General features: G+C 38.1%; 1 protein-coding gene across 1 annotated transcript in view; it reads right to left on the reverse strand.

Annotated features, from left to right (window-relative positions):
- Nucleotides 1–18,901, reverse strand: part of LOC125672437 (neuropeptide SIFamide receptor-like) — a 70,551-nt gene that overhangs the window by 16,290 nt on the left and 35,360 nt on the right. The gene's annotated exons all lie outside the window — the stretch shown is intronic.

Below are 18,901 nucleotides of genomic sequence, written 5' to 3' on the forward strand. Positions count from 1 at the left end.
TCGCATCAATGCATTTCAATATTCACTTCAGAGCTAAGCATATTCCCGGTAGCGATCGTTCGTCTCGTTTAAGCTCTCGAAGAGGCTTTGTGGGTATCCAAAACTGATATACAAATCCTAGGTCCAAACAGAATATGGGTTCAACGGAGGACAATCACAGTACTATCAGATATAAAGTTCACTGTAATAAACTAATGTTAGAAAGACTAGGATCAGGATGACTCAATACTATGAAGTTCGACGAGAGGAGACCGGTCGCGGTAGCGCAGTGGAAGAGCGTTCGCTTCGTAATCTTGAGGTCGTGAGTTCAAGTTACGCTCGTGCCATGGCCGCGTCAAACCTGAGACGTAAACATGGGTAGTAATTGCTCCTTCGCCAAACGTTTGGCATTTAGAAGTGAGAATCACGGGTCTATCGTATATGACCTTAAATACGGAGGTCCCATGTCGCGACAGGCGTTGTCACGTTAAAGAACTCTCACTGCCACCGCCCTGGGCACCTATTCACAAAATATCTTACGACTAAGATCAAAATTTACAAACACTGTAATTTCCTTATTTTACATTTCTTGTAGACTTTCTTGATTAATATGTAAAGTACGTCCATGGTTTATAAAAGTTTAATACATACTTATGACCTTGCGATCAGTATTTCATTATCAGACAGCATTCTTTTTTTTTTCATCTTAGTCGTAAGATATTTTGTGAATAAGTGCCCAGAGCACTAAGCATAGATTTGAATTTACAGATGGTGACGTCACAATGAGTGAAAAATTCTCGATGGGACGTAAAACCAACAATCAATCAATCTACGAGAGGATTTTTAAGGACTTCCACAACTGTCTTACTAAATTACCAAATTATTGTCTATCTGTTGTACAATGTACTTGTAAGTGACGTAGACATTGTAATACAAAATTCATAAGACAACGCATCGATCAGATAGGTGCATAATGACAAACAAATTAATGCCAGAAACAGTACATATTATACCCTTGCACAAGCTTTCGTAGGATGTTTTTCTTAAGACATGAGTTGCAGAACTTTACTGAACAGAGTATCAGCCATCACCAAACTGTGATATACTTTCTTTATGTATGAATAAAAGGTCCTAACTTAAGGTCTGATATGAGACCTCAGACGGACAAATAGACAATGCGTATGTATTAGGGTATGCATTCCCCGAGGGGTTAGAAAAGCTTATAACTACATAGTGTGAGTTAACGTACGTATACTTCACAAAAACTCTTACCAAATAATTGCATCCACTGCTGGATCGAGTAAATGTTCTACCAAACCCCTATCTTGGCCCCTCACAAAAATATCAACAGCTGTGAAGAAGAACCTTCATACATACTGTGCCACAACATATGACAGAAGAGAGGTGTAAATCAAATATGGATTCTACAAAATTCCAAGTAACTTTTAGTAAACCTGAAATCGCAAAACTTTTCTCAAATCAACAACATCAAAACACAGTACTTTTCAATACTTTACAAAAGCATTCTTCACGATAAATTAAAGAGACTTTTTGACATCAAATATATACTTCTTCAACAAAAAATGGAAAGGAAACATTCGCACATGTATCTAGTGATCAGTCATCCAAGAATGACTGTTAAACACCACTCTGATTCCACGCACAAGCACTCTCAAGTTGAAATAAAAAATATGCTAGAGTTCCTCATAGACAATATCTTCGTTGTCTTTGGTGATCAGGTCTTCCAACAGTCTGTTGGAATTCCCAGGAGCACGAATTGTGCTCCTTTATTAGATGACCTGTTATTATATTCTTATGAAGCAGAGTCTATTCAAAAGACTCTACATAAGAAGAAAACTATCTTGCCGTGGCTTTCAACTCGACATTTGAATATATTTACGACGCTTTATCTTTTAATAATAAAAAATTTCATTGATAGGTCGATTCGATATATCCCTGTTAACTCCAGATAAAATACACCACAAAGTTATCCACATCTTAGATATTTTCCGTGTCAAGGATCACAACCCCCTTGGCACGCAAAAGATCGTTTCCCTGATGTTCGAAAAAGAGTAGGCTCACTGGGGGCCTTCAGGGAAACTCCAACACTCACAACCAAACATAATTGAATTAGTCAACCGCCGTAAAATGGCTGAAATATTGCCAAAACGGCATAAAACCCCAATCAATCAATCGATATTTTATTGATGATGGATGTTGACGGCAAACTAATAACTCAACTTTATAACAAACGGGATGGTTCAGCTTCTCCATCGTCAACTTCCCATATTTATGTTGCAATATTCCATTATCACAAGCATATGGTGTTTTATCTCTCAACTGATTCGATACGCAAGAGCTTGTTCTGCGTATGATCAGTTTTTGATTGAGACAGACTACTGACAAACAAGTTAATGTTGCAGGAGTTTCAACATTCTCGTTTAAAGTCAGCATTTCGCAAATATGGTCGTTATAATGATCTATTTTAATTTGCCAATACAACCTAATATTGGGTCGAATACTGTATGTTGTGTTTCATACCGATTGTTAGGCCGTTCTTGTCACACTAAATTCGACTACGGGTTACTCTGTTTACCTGATCAAGACATAAGACTCACGTTGTTTTTAAACTTCCCGTGGGGATCCGGGTTAGAATAGGTCTCCAGTACCCATTGCTTATCGCAAGAGGTGACTAAATGGGGCGGTCCTTCGGACGAGACTACAAAAACCGAGGTCCGGGGTCACAGCAGGTGTGGTACGATAAAGATCCCTCCCTGCTCAAAAGCCGTAACGCCGAGCATAGGCCTAAATTTTGCGGCCCATCACCGGCTATGGTGATGTCTCCATATGATTGAAAGATTATCGAAAGGGACGTTATACGATGTTCAATCAATTAATCACGGCGATTATGTGACCGGTTGACAGGGAATACTTATTCCTCCTAGGCACCTGATTCCACCTATGGTATGTCCAGGGGTCCGTGTTTACCCAACTCTTTATTTTGTATTCCTTATAGGAGTTTTGAGATTGATTACTGTTCGTTATTTTCACCTTTCATTTAGCCCATCGTCTGGCATTATCTTCGACACAATTCATAATGGATACGAAGTTCTGTCGCCAATTGAAAGATCGAAGTTCTCTTAACTAATTTCGTACCATTTAAAATTCTCATTTTCAACTATATCGAAATCACTAGTAATGATTTGTCCAGCTGGACTATAGTTTACGACAAACCCGCAACTATTAAATTGTTTAATTACACAGTTATTAGTTTAAATGTATGAATGAAAACTTACGAGACTTAATTTTCAACAATATTTTGTTTACTATATTGCATGGAGTGACAGATCTTACAATAAACGGGAAAATTCTAGCATGTAAAAGTTGTTCCTTTGTAAAACACGTCTCTGAACGTTTTATGATGAAGAATATATTCTCAACCTTAGTATCAGTTACTATGTGGATTCAATTTGTGAAACTTTGATGGGCAGAGATGTAAGGCAATATATTTCCACCCAGGTATGGTAGAACAATTATCTAACATGGGTATGACCGGTCGACAGGGGATGCTAGCTCCCATAGTAACTTGATCCAGAAAAAGAAGGCGACATGCTGTCGAGTATCTTTGAAATCGTACAGTAATTCTGAATTGCAGACATTCTTATTAAAATCTTGGAGTGTAATATAACTTCGTAACAAAAGCACCACACAGTATCCCTCGCACCTTACAATGCTTATTACATGTAACTTCCACAGACGCACCCTTCTAAATCTTTTGTGAGGGGATAATGACGGGTCAACTAGTGAGGAGAAACGTATTAGTTACATGTACTGCCAGTGGGTGTTTGTATTGCTAATGATGTTTATCATAATAAATACATTTTTAGTCTCTTACCGGCGGAACCGAAGGAGAATCTATCTGTCTGTCCGTCCGGCAAATCAGTTTTCCGCACTTTTTTCGTCATGTTTGAATTTCAGTTCATAATTGGTACATTGCTTTACCATGACAAGTTAACCCACCCCACCCCCCTTCTTTTCGTCTTGCTTGAAGATACTCATTTGATATTTAATTGGAACAATGTAATATTTTTTTTTACATGACATGTTGAAGTTCGAATTTTTGTTCTGTTGCGTTTATGTTTTGCTGAGCTATGGCTAATTAACGCAAACACTCAGTTCTCCGTATTTTCCCGTTATGCTTGCAGATATTTCAATTAGTTTATAATTGATACATTGCTTTACCATGACAAGTTCCAGATATTTCGAATTTTGTTCCATTCTATTTATTTTTTGCCAAGTGATGGGTTTAGAAAATAAATACCTATCATATATTTATGACAAAATGGAGTTTCATATATGGCTTTTATTTTTATTGGACCTGGTTATTGTTGTGAAAGGCGAAAATAACAAACTGATCAGTCTCATAACTCCTATAAGCAATGCAAAAAAAAAAGGGTGGGCAAACACGGACCCCTGGATATACCAGAGGTGGGATCAGGTGTCTAGGAGAAGTTACCATCCCCTATTGACCGGTTACACCCTCTGTCTTCACCAGGTATTCGGAGTTATCCGTAGTCCAAATCATTCTGTAAAGAACGGCCTAAAAATTGGCATGCAACACCTGAGAGAGCAGTCGACCTAACGACAAATTGTATTTACAAATCATTATATGTATCATTATAACGACCATAGAATTTGCGAAATGTCGACTTCAAACCAAATTTTTGAAACCCCTGTAACATCAACCTATTTGTCTGTAGCTTGTCTTGATTTAAACATTAATTATGAAATTGATCTCTGTTCGTTATCTTCACTTTTCATTATATAATGATAATTTTATATTACATGATGCGGAAATGTCATTATATTAATTGATCTCTAGTTTGTGATGAGTTCATATTTTATGCCATGGTTTGGAACTCCTCGGAGATTATTTTCTCATATTGTAAAAACCATCATATTTAACGTTTGTACAATCTTTTACAGCATATATTTCCAAGTTTTGAAAGGAAGAACTTTACCCAACTGGTCAAGATATTGTATGCACATGTAGATTATTTTTGCATGAATTTAGCCATATTAATTCGTTTTACCTATTTGGGCAATGTAATAATTCCTCTAATGTTATTGGTTCTTAATCAAGGGTACTGTAGATAAAGTAAATTCTCAAACATTGCACACTGTACATTTCAAGATTGGATTCCCACACATAGGTATATGACCTTTTGGAATAATCTAATCAAATATCATCATCTGAATCACTAGTTGCAATCTTCACAAGCGTCGGGAACTTTAGGTAATAGAAAACTGAAAAGTACAGTTGTTCAGTAAATAAATATTCATTATAAACCGATAATCCTAATTTCAATTGTAAAAACTGTTTCAGGTTTTAAGTCGGTTTGGTAATCGGCAGTCAATGTATCCACAGGGCTAAGCGCGTTTGGTAACTGACGGTCAATGTAACTGTAGTTATGGTTATACTGACCGCCAGTTACAAAACGTGCTTGCCTGTATTCCTAAACACGTTCACTGAGCAGACAACCTCATGTGCTGGACACCAACCACTCTCTTTCCTCAGATATCAACCCGTGAAATTTTAGATGAAAAGAAATCAAGTTTTTCAAAATCTAGAATACCGTTTCCCCCATGTGTGAAAAAAATAGGTCCTCGGCACTCCCTTTACCTGTCGTAAGAGGCGACAAAATAGGGACAACCAGTTTGCCCTGAGTTGCAACCCGAAGGGACGGAGAGAGGGATCCTGGTGGCTGAGGTTTACAGACACTGGGGTTTATAGTGTCTGTTGACCAACACTCCACTTTGGCCCCGACTTCTGCTAGACGGGAGGTCAAGTTTGACCCGAATTGATCAATCGGCTGGTCATGTCGAGCTGATAATATCTTCAGGACATAGTATTGATGTACGTGCAATACCCTTATAATTAACTTTCTGTTTTTGCAATTTTCCAATACGCCAATATTTTCATGTCGATAAGTATACATCAAACGGTGGCTCAGGGTCAATCAGGTAAATTTTATCTGAGTATAGATTTTTATACGCCCGTCTTAAGACGGGACGTATTATGGTATGGCGTTCATGTCCGTCCGTCTGTCTGTCTGTCCGTTAGCTTTTTCGTGTCCGACCCGTAACTTAAATACTACAAGGCCTAGAATCATCAAACTTTGTCTGTAGATACATCTTGGGTAGAAAGTGTATCGCACATTAAAACCAGGTCACTGTGACTTTTCATTAAGAAGATATCCGTCTGTCCGTCCGTCTGTTAACTTTTTCGTGTCCGACCCGTAACTTAAATACTACAAGGCCTAGAATCACCAAACTTTGTTTGTAGATGCATCTTGGGTAGAAGGTGTGTCGCACATTAAAACCAGGTCACTGTAACTTTTCATTAAGAAGATATCCGTCTGTCCGTCCGTCTGTTAGCTTTTTCGTGTCCGGCCCGTAACTTAAATACTACAAGGCCTAGAATCATCAAACTGTGTCTGTAGATACATCTTGGGTAGAAGGTGTGTCGCACATTAAAACCAGGTCACTGTGACTTTTCATTAAGAAGATATGGCCATATATGGCAAAAACTTGTCCGGCTCATAACTTGAAAACTATTAGACCTAAAATCACCAAAATTGGTCAACTAATGCATCTTAGGTAGAAGGTGTGTCGCATCCTACTTTAAGGTCACTGTGACATTTAATTAAGGTGATAAAAAAAAATGTTTTAATGGGTACAATCTATACTGTTAACAATATGTGACGGGCGTATCATGTGCCGTGGCGGTGCACTTTATTTGTATCCTTATGGTCAATCAGGTAAACTTTGTCTGAGTATAGATTCCTTGTATCCTCTTGGTGTCAGTCTTACAGGAAGTCCGTTTGACTTGTCATCGCACGTGTTGGCGCTCCGAGGCGGGCGGGGAGCAAGGAATCTGAAATATTATTATACCCCCCGCAACAAGTTGTGGGGGGGGGATACTGGAATCGGGTTGTCCGTCTGTCTGTCCGTCCGTCCGTCTGTAGACGCAATGGTTTCCGGGCTCTAAAGCATTATCATTTCCACCTACGGTCACCATATCATAGATATGGACTACCCATGGGATGAAAATGTTCCCTATCGATTTTGGGGTCAAAAGGTCAAGCGCACTGGACATCGAAGTAGCAATATGGTTTCCATTTAAATTCTTTAACGGCTTTTTTCATCGCATGGAGATGCTGTGTTCCTAGATACCTTTTGGATCATAATACTGAAGTTTTACCTGTTACCAACACCCTTTGGGAGATTGGGGTAAGCGGGGGGTATTCTTAGTGAGCATTGCTCACAGTACCTCTTGTTCATTCTACTATTGCTACTTCAAAAAAACGTTGTTACACTGTAAGTCATCACTTTAAAAGTTATTAAATGATTCTCGTATCAAAATAATGTTTTAATTTACAATATAGCATGTGTGTTCTTTGTCATGCCGGCCGTCATCAATTATTGCTAATAAGCGGAGTAAGCTAAAGTACAACTTAAGGTTAGCACATCCAATCCCTTAATGAGTTGTCTAACCTCAATTGCCCTACGCTTCTTTTTCCGGCATCATCGACTAACATTAGCAGCCAAAAAATCTCTAAGAGAATTTTCAGTCTAAATCCCCCAATCATGCCGCCAATTCTCAGAAAAGTGCGAACGTTTTCTAACCGAAAGACAGCTGAGCAGAGGGTTTCCCCTTCCAGAGGCTTGGGCCGACCGAGAACCCCCTAGGCAGCATCACAGTTCACAGACGCCATTAACAACGTGACTGAACCACTTGCGAAGGATAACACATCAAGGGGTGAGTCAATAATTGACATCTCTCAATTAGACTCCGATAATTTCCTTCCAATTCAGTCCACCCTCGAAATTGATGACTACCAACCTCTCTCAACCCATAGTTATTTTGACCCCTTGTCGGCCCATGTATCCCACAATCTGAAACAAAATCTGGCAAAGAAAATTTATTGACTTATCTTTGCTGTTAAAATCTGCACGCAAGTTACAAGATTACTACGAATCGCAAGGGGAAATTCAGATCATAAAGGGCCGCATGTGTCTTGTGAAACAAAGATCCAATGTTTATCTTAAAGGGGTTCGCACCTGACATTTAGAGTAATGTCAATTTTTTTGGGAAGTGTATATTTAAATTCTAGAGATAATTATGAAACTGAAAAGAAAAACTGGGGTCGCAACGCTTGTTATTGAGCTACAGTGTTCTATAAATTACCTTTTTGCACTTAAAAGTTATTCAATTAAACCTGATTTGTCTGTTGGCGTGAACACAACATAAGTAACACAAATCAATCATTAGCTACAATAGATACATAATCATGTCTTCTAACAATACAGATAAATAAAAGTAATGGAAAAAATGATGACCTTTTTGAACTTGATATACGGAAAAAATTTATGATATCAAATTTGAGAGTTAAAAAAGACATATAGGAGCAATGTCACTTTCTAAAATTTCACATAATTTTTAAGGTCCATAAAGATTACAATGGAACTTTAAAAAGTGGGGGTTGGAGACCGAAGTTTTAAATTATTGGCGAAAATATTGAATTTTTATACAAAACTTCGAGCATATTAATTTAAACTTTTTTTAAGAATCGGTGTTCTATTTGGGAAAATATATCAACCAAATTAATAAATTACAACATTTGATCTAGTTCCAAATCTCAACTACTTGGATCATAAATTATAAAACTGAAATACACGTAAAGGAGTATAAAAATAGAAGATATATTAGATGAACCAGAAACTGTAATATCATGCAGATTTAGAACTTTTTGATTAATCAATCCTTCCGCCACAAAATAGTCCTTGCAACACTCTTTCAAAATTTGAATTGACATTTTTTTTTCAACTGGATAGGGTTGAGTAAGAGATGTGTAATATGTCTGCACCAATGGGATCAGTATTGAACCAGTATACACTTCGTTGTAGCACCCTGCGCAGTTGTGCTCAAAAGCTTAGGCACTAACTTCCTTAACACAGAGTCAGACTCGGTCAACTAACATGGCCGACATAAAACCATTAGCCACATGCAAGTTTTTCAACCAGGGTAAAGCTTGTAATTTCCCCCCAATTGCAGATTCAACCACAAATGCAGATAATGTGGAGGAAACCATCCTGCCGAAAAATGCAGAAAATTTCAGATGTAACTCCTTGGGCAAGACTCCAGTTGATACCAATAAGTTAAAAGGATTGATTGATTGATTGATGTTTTCTGCAACAGTGACACTCAACAATTTTTCAGTTATCTGGTGGCACCCAATCGATACCCAGATACAATGTACCTTTGAAGAGACCATCGACCTTCCGCTAGTAAACTGGGAAACTTTCAGATTCGAACCCGCGCCAACCAGAGGTGAGATGTCGTGTGATTTTGAGTGCGATGCTCTAACCACTGCACGGGGGCCTTAGTTGAAAGGAAAGGCAACCCTTACCACATTGTTGCTTTTCTGAATAAAATATTACTTACTGATATCGTAAATGACAGTCTTTGACAACAACCTTTGTTTAATGATTAAATCAATATTAATATATCATATGTTTTAAATTACCCGCCGCTAAGAGAGTGGTCATTGAAGTTTAATTGATGACGTCACACTGTCAGTTCCGGTTTATTTCATCAGTGGCACTGTAAATATGACAAGTCATGAACAGTTAATTTAGAACTGTATAGATTTGACCCCGTTCTTTCGCATGAAGAAATTGAGAAAAAAAGACGTTTATTCGAGTCACAGACCAGGCAGATGGAACACGTTTCTTCATACCAATGTCTCTTACCTCAACTTGTCATTACGCAAATGATAGGTCCGTCGTTTACAGTCTTTCCTTTTCAGAAGACTTGATTAGGTCAGGAATTTAGAGGGGAACAAATCACATCTCCCCTTCGCATCAGAGCAATTAACAACTTTATACTTGACAGGGAGACATCAACCAATGTATTCGTAAAATCTACCACACACACATCTTTGGTGACCTTAGAATCTCATCAAAACCAGAATAGACGGTGTGGCGTCAAATTATTGATTTTTGTGGTCTTGAATACAAAAAGTTCCTTATCATGGCAGCCTCTACAGATGGCGGGAATTTCACTTTTGAACGTTTTCAAATTAGTACTGAAGCTTATCTAAGCTGTATATCGTCAGAATAGCATGGCAATTTTTTTATCATGTAAAAATTTATGCGGTACCAATTTTGATGCACCAGATGCGCATTTCGACAAATAATGTCTCTTCAGTGATGCTCTACCGAAATGTTTGAAATCCGAAATAACAATGAAGGTTTAGAGCTATTATAGCCAAAAACAGCGTGCCAAAAAAGTTGAGTCAAATTCGTCTAAGGATAAGAGCTATGCATGAGGGAGATAATCCTAAATTTTGAAATGAATTTCTAAATTTTATAACAGCAATTAAATATACATCCGTATTTTCAAGCTAGTAACGAAGTTTTAGTAATGGTTTTCACTAACGCAACTTCAAAGATTCAAAAAGTCTCACAAGTATCATCCAAAACCCACACATAGCTAAACAAAAAATCAGCAAAGAGTTGGAACTGCAGCGCATAGGGGATCCTTTTGATCTACCACCTTTTAATAACATATGAATTTTCCCACTAGGTTTAGATATTTGCGCCTTATATACATTATCTTTTATACCCTGACAACTTATATCCCACTGTCAGAATGCTCAGTTCATTATGTGAAGTACAAAACATTTTATTTTTCTGTTATGTTAAAATGGCACGAATGCGACGTCGTAGATTACATATATGCGCGACAAATTGTGTTATATACTACTCAAAATTTGATAAGGATCACGAGGTTATATGTGTGTAATTTACCACTAACATAACAAAAGACATAAATTTAACTCAGAAACGTGTTTACTCAGGTTATGAATGAAAATTCATGAACGGCATGAACTTTTATCAATACGGAATGCTTGAAATCTGATAACAACACCAAAAGGCATTTCATTACAAAAAGTTAACAGCAAACCAGAGGAAGAATTACACAGTTTTTGGGGATAGTCCGTCATTACACTCAGTCGATGAAGTGTCAATACCGGGTGAGGCCTCCCCTTGCATCAATGACGGCTTGACAACGTCGAGCCATGCTGTCAATAAGCACCCGGATGTTTCCAATGGGAAGGTTGTTCCTCTCTTCCAAGAGGGCTTTTCCGAGCTCTGCCAAAGTCGTGGGTTGTGCTCTACGGCGTGAAAGGGCAACCTGCAGCATGTTCCATACATGCTCAATCGGGTTCAAGTCCGGCGAGCGCGATGGCCAGTCCATACGGACAATTGTCTCCTGCTGAAGGTACTGCTCCACCACCCTGGCGCGATGAGGACGGGCGTTATCTTCCATCAGGATGAACTCAGGGCCAACAGTACCAGCGTAGGGTCTGACGTAAACATCGAGGATCTCATCCCGGTACCACACCCCCGTCATTGTTCCTCTCTCCAGGACATGAAGATCTGTTCTTCCATCCCTGCTGATTCCACCCCAGACCATGATGGGACCACCACCATAACGGTCATGTTCACTGATGTTGGCATCGTGGAAACGTTCACGTTGTCGTCGCCACACTCGGTGCCTCCTGTCTGTAAAGTCCAAACAATACCCGGACTCATGGGTGAACAGAACTTGAACCCAATCGTTCTGCGTCCAAGTAACATGATCTTCAGCCGAGTCCAATCGCTCCCGCCGGTGTCGAACAGTCAGAGAGACTCGAACACATGCCCTTCTCGAGTTGAGACCTGCATTGTGAAGCCGATTCCGTATCGTCTGAGTGGACACATTCACCCCGAGGCGTTTAGGAGGTCGTTACGTAGGCTGGTTGCTGTCCAGAAGGGATGGCGTCGTGCCTGAAGAGCCACAAAATGGTCTTGGCGTTGGGTTGTCGACCTCTGACGACCACCCCGATGTCGGTGTGCTGCTGTACCAAAAGTTTGCCGTCGGTTCCAGGCCCAGTTTACAACGCTCTGGCTGACGTTTAGTGCATTTGCAACGTCACGTTGTGAATAGCCAGCGTCAAGCATTCCAATACATCTGCCCAGTTGTTCTGTCGTCAGGCGACGCCTTACACGTTAAAGGGGCATTGTGTTGATAAACGTAGTGTAAACACTCAAGTGAGTTTGAAATTTTAGAAAGAATCAGACACCGATGCCTGAGTGAAAATCATGCAATGGTAGCAAAAGCATAAACTGTGATGAGAAACGCATTTCTCATGGCATGAAATGCACGTGCAAGTTTGTTGAAGACGTTTTTGATTTCACTTGAACACAATATTGCCAGTTATGCAGTTATTAATTTTTTAAACAGAAAAATATCTATGATCCTTATCAAATTTTGAGTAGTATATTATGTATGATTGATTGATGTTTTCCGCCACACTCAACAACTTTTCACTTATTTGGTGGCGCCCAGCTTTTATTGGTGGCAGAGAGAACCCAGATACAATGTACCTACGAAGAGACCACCGACCTTCCGAAAATAAACTGGGAAGCATTCTTACCGGCGCGAGCGGGATTCGAACCCGCGCCGACAGAGGGGGGAGGGGGGGCATGTGATTTTGAGCGCGATGCTATAACCACTCGGCCATGGAGGCCCTGTTACATTATGTACCTTTTGTGTAGTACAAATATGATATAAAGAAGTATAATCGCCTTTTTATCAATTCATGTGATAATTTAAACGCCGAGCATAGGCCTAAACCTGAAGCCCTTCACCGGTTTTGTTGACGTCTCCACATGAGTGAAAAATTCTCGAGAGGGACGTTAAACAAAATAGAATCAATCATTTGTGGTCCTGGCCAGGCTGGGACGAACCGGGTAAAGGACTAAATTGGATCCAATAGAAATCGATTGTATTCAACAAATGATCTTAAAATCAAGTTCGATAAATTACCATAAACAGCAATGTTTTTGGTGTATTATTCATGTTTACATATCCCACATCAACAGTTACATGCAGTCTTTACGTTACGGAAACGGATATACTTGAAACAAGAGGCCCACAGGCCTTATCGGTCACCCGAGTACTAGTGAAAAGGTATCACTACTTCCATGGGCTATGAAATCTAGAAAAAAATTCCTGTTCTGAATATCTAAGCTAAATTCTAATGTTCATCAACAGTATAAAACAACATGTGTTCTTAAAACTTCACTGCCCTCAAAATTTCATACACTGATGAAAGGCTTTAAATAATAGGTGTATTAACATTAAAACATCAAAAGATATTAACTAATTTGGACTCATCTTAAAGTCATAACCCTGGGTTATGAAATTCACCATTTTTTGTACATCCTCTTCTGCTATCCTAAGTATGCATTTCGATTGTATACGATATCAGCGAACTTGCACATAAATACTATATACTAAGTTTGGCCCTACCCTGGGGTCAGAACCCCTACCCCGGGGATCATGAAATTTACAATTTTGGTAGAGCCCTTCCTGCTCTCTATCACCATGCATTTAGTTTTTCTTAAACGTGTGTGGTTCTTGAGAAGATTTTTGAAAATTGGTCAATTTTGGGCAGTTTTTGCCCCACCCCTAAGGCCCCAGGGGTGCAGGAATCCTAAAATTTACAATTTATGTCCCCCCTTCTTTCAAAAATGCTTCATACCAAATATGAAAAGAATTGGAATGATAGTTATTAAGAAGAAATTAAAAATGTCTATTGTTCACACATTTGATAACTGACCATTTTGGCCCCACCCTGATAACAAAACCCCTACCCCTGGGATCATCAAATTTACAATTTTGGTAAAGGGCTACCTGCTCTTTCTAAATATCTATTTAGTTTCAAGATAGTTCAAAAGCACTAAAGAAGATGTTATTTAAGTGTTTTACACATAAACACTATATACCAAGTTTGGCCCCGCCCCTGGGTGAGAACCCTTACCCCGAGGATCATGAAATTTACAATTTTGGTAGAGGCCTTCCTGCTCTACATCACCATGCATTTAGTTTTTCTTACACATGTCCAGGTCTTGAGAAGAAGATTTTTGAAAATTGGTAAATTTTGGGCAGTTTTTGCCCCACCCCTAAGGCCCCAGGGGTGCTGGAGACCTGGAATTTACAATTTATGTCCCCCTTGCCTCAACGATACTTCATACCAAATATGAAAAGAATTGGTTTGGTAGTTATTAAGAAGAAGTTAAAAATGTTCAATTGTTAACGGACGACAACCAATTGCAATAGGTCACCTGAGTTTACCTAGGTGACCTAAAATATTGCACTGTAATAAAATCAACAAAAACAATCCCTATCTTACATAATTATAGACATTTTAAATTATTGGAAATTGTAATATAGCATACATGTACATGTATCATACTAATATTCTACATAATTAAATTGACACTTTCAAAGTCACGGTGGCAGACCATATGATACGCGAATGATGAATACCACGGTAATTTAATGATGCGGCTTTTCAAGTAATTGCGTGTCATACACTTGAAATCGAGATGTGCTGAATATCTCCACAACAAACAGACTATAGTAGCTGTCCTTTCTGCATTGTTTTATATTTGGGAATGTTATTAAATTTTAATTAAATAGTAAAATAGATACAGTCCGTGGAAAGAATTCCGATGTTGTCCGAGTCAGAGATTGTGCACGAATGTTCTCGTTACATGCCCCATACTTTAATAATTTGAGATTATCAACGTATATAGGGCAAAAATCTTTACACTTTGGCAAGGTTAAGACCGTGTAAACAATAGTAGAAAGTGTGACTTACCGTTCAAAATTCCCCCGAAGTGAACTTCTTTTACGCCAATTTACCGTGGTACTGATCATTCGCGTATCACGTGGTCTGCCACCGTGTAAGTAAGATTTAACAAATTAATACGTATTGAAAGATTGCTTTTCGAAATGATTTATATTTACATGTATAAATGCAATCATTATTTTGTATTAAAATCAATTCTATCTAATTAAGTTTTTACTATTGAGGGGTATTACTGTACCAAGACTACCAGGTAACATAAATTATCAGTCGCAATATGGAAACTACTAAATCGCTGTAAAATTGTAAAAGTTACGTCACAATTCTGGCTTTTTAACGTCACAATGCACTGTACTTCAGGCAATATTTACATTTTCGCCTGTGAGTGCTAAAAAGTCAGCGAAAAGTATTTCCAAAAATTATTTCTATACACTATGTTCATTACACACTATTCATCTACACAGTGTACATAGGTTATTAATTCAACAAACATCATTAAAAGAAAAACTGTCAAAACACGGACAGAAATCAATATCGTCTTAGTTCTTAATTAAGAGAAAAGTCAATTGAAACGAAAACATTACCCGTAGTCTTGTAATTGTAGAAAGAATAAAAGAATAAATTAACTTCAGGGAAAGCAACTTTAATGATTACAACTTAGTAAAGTTTAATCCAATTTCAATTATAATTGCATAACTGAGTTTATCCAAGAGGATGACTGTACCTGTCAAGTTCCGAAATTAAGGTATTCAATGTATAATGACCATATTTCATATCTAATAAATGGATGGTGGAATTTTTGTAATCATGGTATCATTTTGAAGGGTTCATCAAATAAAAATAATCCACCATAGGAATTTTCAAAATTTTGTTTACTGCTTGATTTATTTCACCTAGAATTTAACATTGAAGTATATGGGAAAAGCATGTTTTATTACAATATTTTGAAAAGAAATTATATTTTCATACAAATCTCTTGGTAGAAAGTTACAAACACTTTCTCTTAGTGAAAATATGAAATAAAATTAATCATTGACCACACACATTTTTAGAAAATTAGATTTTTCTTATTTTTACAAAGGGCAGACAACTCTTCCAAAAAGTCTTAAGTGCAAAAAGGTCAGCTTCTAATCATTTACCATTCATGTGAATTTCATCTGCTTCACTTTCATCATTATTTAACAATAAACATTTATGTTGATCTAAATCCTTCAAAATTGTTCATTATCCTTTCATTATACATGGAATACCTTAAAAATGATAATTCATAGATAAGACATAAAAGAGGGAAAGAAAAAGGGTTTTTAAACATCCAAAACCACCTTAAAAGTTAAGGTAAGGGAGAAATATTTTTACATGTTAAACTAAACTTCATAAAAACCCTTACAATCAAAGATACATGTCAATTGCTGGATCCAGAGAAACTTCAGACTTACTGTGTGACTACATATGCCAGAAGTGGTGTAAATGAAATGTGGATTCAAAAAAAAATCTAAAGAACTTTCAGTAAACTTGAAATCACGAAACTTTTCTCAAATCAACAACATCAATACGTATGACTTTTCAACTCTTTACACGACCATTCCTGACTATAAATTAAAGACTAGACTTTTTGACATCATACAGTTGCTTCTTCAAAACAAGAGGCCCATGGGCCACATCGCTCACCCTGATTCACTTTGACTCATATTTAAATATGTTTCCTACATGTATATATTCGCATGTAAAACTTTGATCCCCTATTGTGGCTCCAACCTACTCCCGGAGGCCATGCCTTTTACAAAATTGAATCTGCACTGTCAGGAAGGTTTCATATAAATGTAAACTTTTTTGGCCAGTGATTTTTCAGAAGATTGATTGAATATTGTTTTACGTCCCTCTCGAGAATATTTCACTCATATGGAGACGTCACCATTGCCGGTGAAGGGCTGCAAAATTTAGGCCTATGCTAGGCGCTTATGGCCATTGAGCAGGTAGGGATCTTTATTGTGCCACACCTGCTGCGACACAGGACCTCGGTTTTTATTGTCTCATCCGAAGGACCGCCCCATTTAGTCGCCTTTTACGACAAGCAAGGGGGTGCTGAGGACCTATTCTAACCTGGATCCCCACGGGATATTTTTCATGAGAAGATTTTAAATAATTTTCACTATATATTTGTATGTAAAAAATTTATCCCCTACTGTGGTCCCATCTTACCCCCGGGGACCATGATTTTTACAAACTTCAATCTGCATTATGTCAGGAAGCTTTGTGTAAATGTAAACTTCTTAAGCGAAATGGTTTTTAAGGAAAATTTTTAAAAAGATTTTTTTTTCTATTTATTAGTTATGTAAAACTTTGATCCCCTATTGTGGCCCCATCCTAACCCTAGGGGATCATGACTTTAACAGACCTGAATCTGTACTATGTCAGGAAGCTTTCATGTAAATTTCCACTTTTCTGGCCCAGTAGTTTTTAAGAAGATTTTTAAAGATTTTCCCTATAAACATGTATTTGTATGTAAAACTTCGATCCCCTATTGTGGCCCCATCTTACCCCCGGGGCCATGGGTTTGACAAACTTGTATCTGCACTATGTCAGGAATCTTTCATGTAAATTTCCACTTTCCTGGACCAGTCCAGTAGGTTTTGAGAAGAAGATTTTTAAAGATTTTCCCTATATATTTGTATGTAAATCTTTGATCCCCTATTGTGCCCCCATCCTACACATGGAGGGTCATGATTTTAACAAACTTGAATCTGCACTATGTCAGGAAGCGTTCATGTAAATTTCAGCTCTTCTGGCCCAGTGGTTCTTGAGAAGATTTTTCTTATATATTTGTATGTAAAACTTCGATCCCCTATTGTGGCCCCATCCAACCCCCGGGGGCCATGATTTTAACAAACTTGAATCTGGACTATGTCAGGAAGCTTTCATGTAAATTTCAGCACTTCTGGCCTAGTGGTTCTTGAAAAGAAGATTTTTAAATGTCCCCACCCTATTTTTGCGATTAATCTCCCCATTGAAGGGAGCATGGCCCTTCATTTGAACAAACTTGAACGTCCTTCACCCAAGGGTGTTTTTGGTTAAGTTTAGTTATAATTGGCCCAATGGTTCTGGAGAAGAAGTAAAAAATGTAATTGTTGACAGACAGACAACGGACAACAGGCGATCATTAAAGCTCACTTGAGCTTTAAGCTCAGGTGAGCTAAAAAAAAAAATGGAAACCGCAAATATTCCTATCTAGTGATCACTCATCCAAAATATTACTTTGTTAAACGCCACTCTGATTCCACGCACAAGTACCCTGAAGTTGAAATAAAAAAATATGCTAGGGTTCCTCATTGACAATATCTTCGTGGTATTTGGTGATCAGGTCTTCCAACAGTCTGTTGGAATCCCTATGGGCACGAATTGTGCTTCTTTGTTAGCTGACCTGTTTTTATATTCATATGAAGCAGAATTTATTCAAAAACTTCTACGTGAGAAGAAAAAATATCTTGCTGTGGCCTTCAATTCGTCATTTAGGTATATCGACGATGTATTGTCTATTAACAATAACAATTTTCATTCATATGTCGATTCAATATATCCCAGTGAACTCGAAATAAAAAGACACCACAGAGTCGTCCACTTCTGCTTCATACTTTGATATTTTATTGAAAGTAGATATTAACGGCAAACTAACAACTCAACTTTATGAGAAACGGGATGATTTCAACTTCTCCATCGTCAACTTCCCATATCTATGTAGCAATATTCCATTATCACCAGCATATGGTGTTTATATCTCTCAACTGATTCGATACGCAAGAGCTTTTTCTGCGTATGGTCAGTTCTTATATCGAAGCAGGCTACTAACAAGCAAGTTGATGGTGCAGGGGTTCCAACAGTCTCGTTTAAAATCAATATTTCGCAGATTCTATGGTCGTTATAACGACCTAATTTGCCAAGAGAACCTATCATTGGGTCAATTGCTGTCTGACATGTTTCATGCGGATTGTTGGGCCGTTCTTGGCACACTGATTTTGACTACGGATAACTCCGTTTACCCCATCAAGATATAGGGCTCACGGCGGGTGTGTCTGGTCGATAGGGGATACTTACTCGTCCTAGGTACCTGATCCCACCTCTGGTATATACAGGGGTTCCGTGTTCGCCCAACTCTCTAT

Source organism: Ostrea edulis, chromosome 4 (assembly GCF_947568905.1).
Source record: "Ostrea edulis chromosome 4, xbOstEdul1.1, whole genome shotgun sequence".
NCBI classification, from domain to species: domain Eukaryota; kingdom Metazoa; phylum Mollusca; class Bivalvia; order Ostreida; family Ostreidae; genus Ostrea; species Ostrea edulis.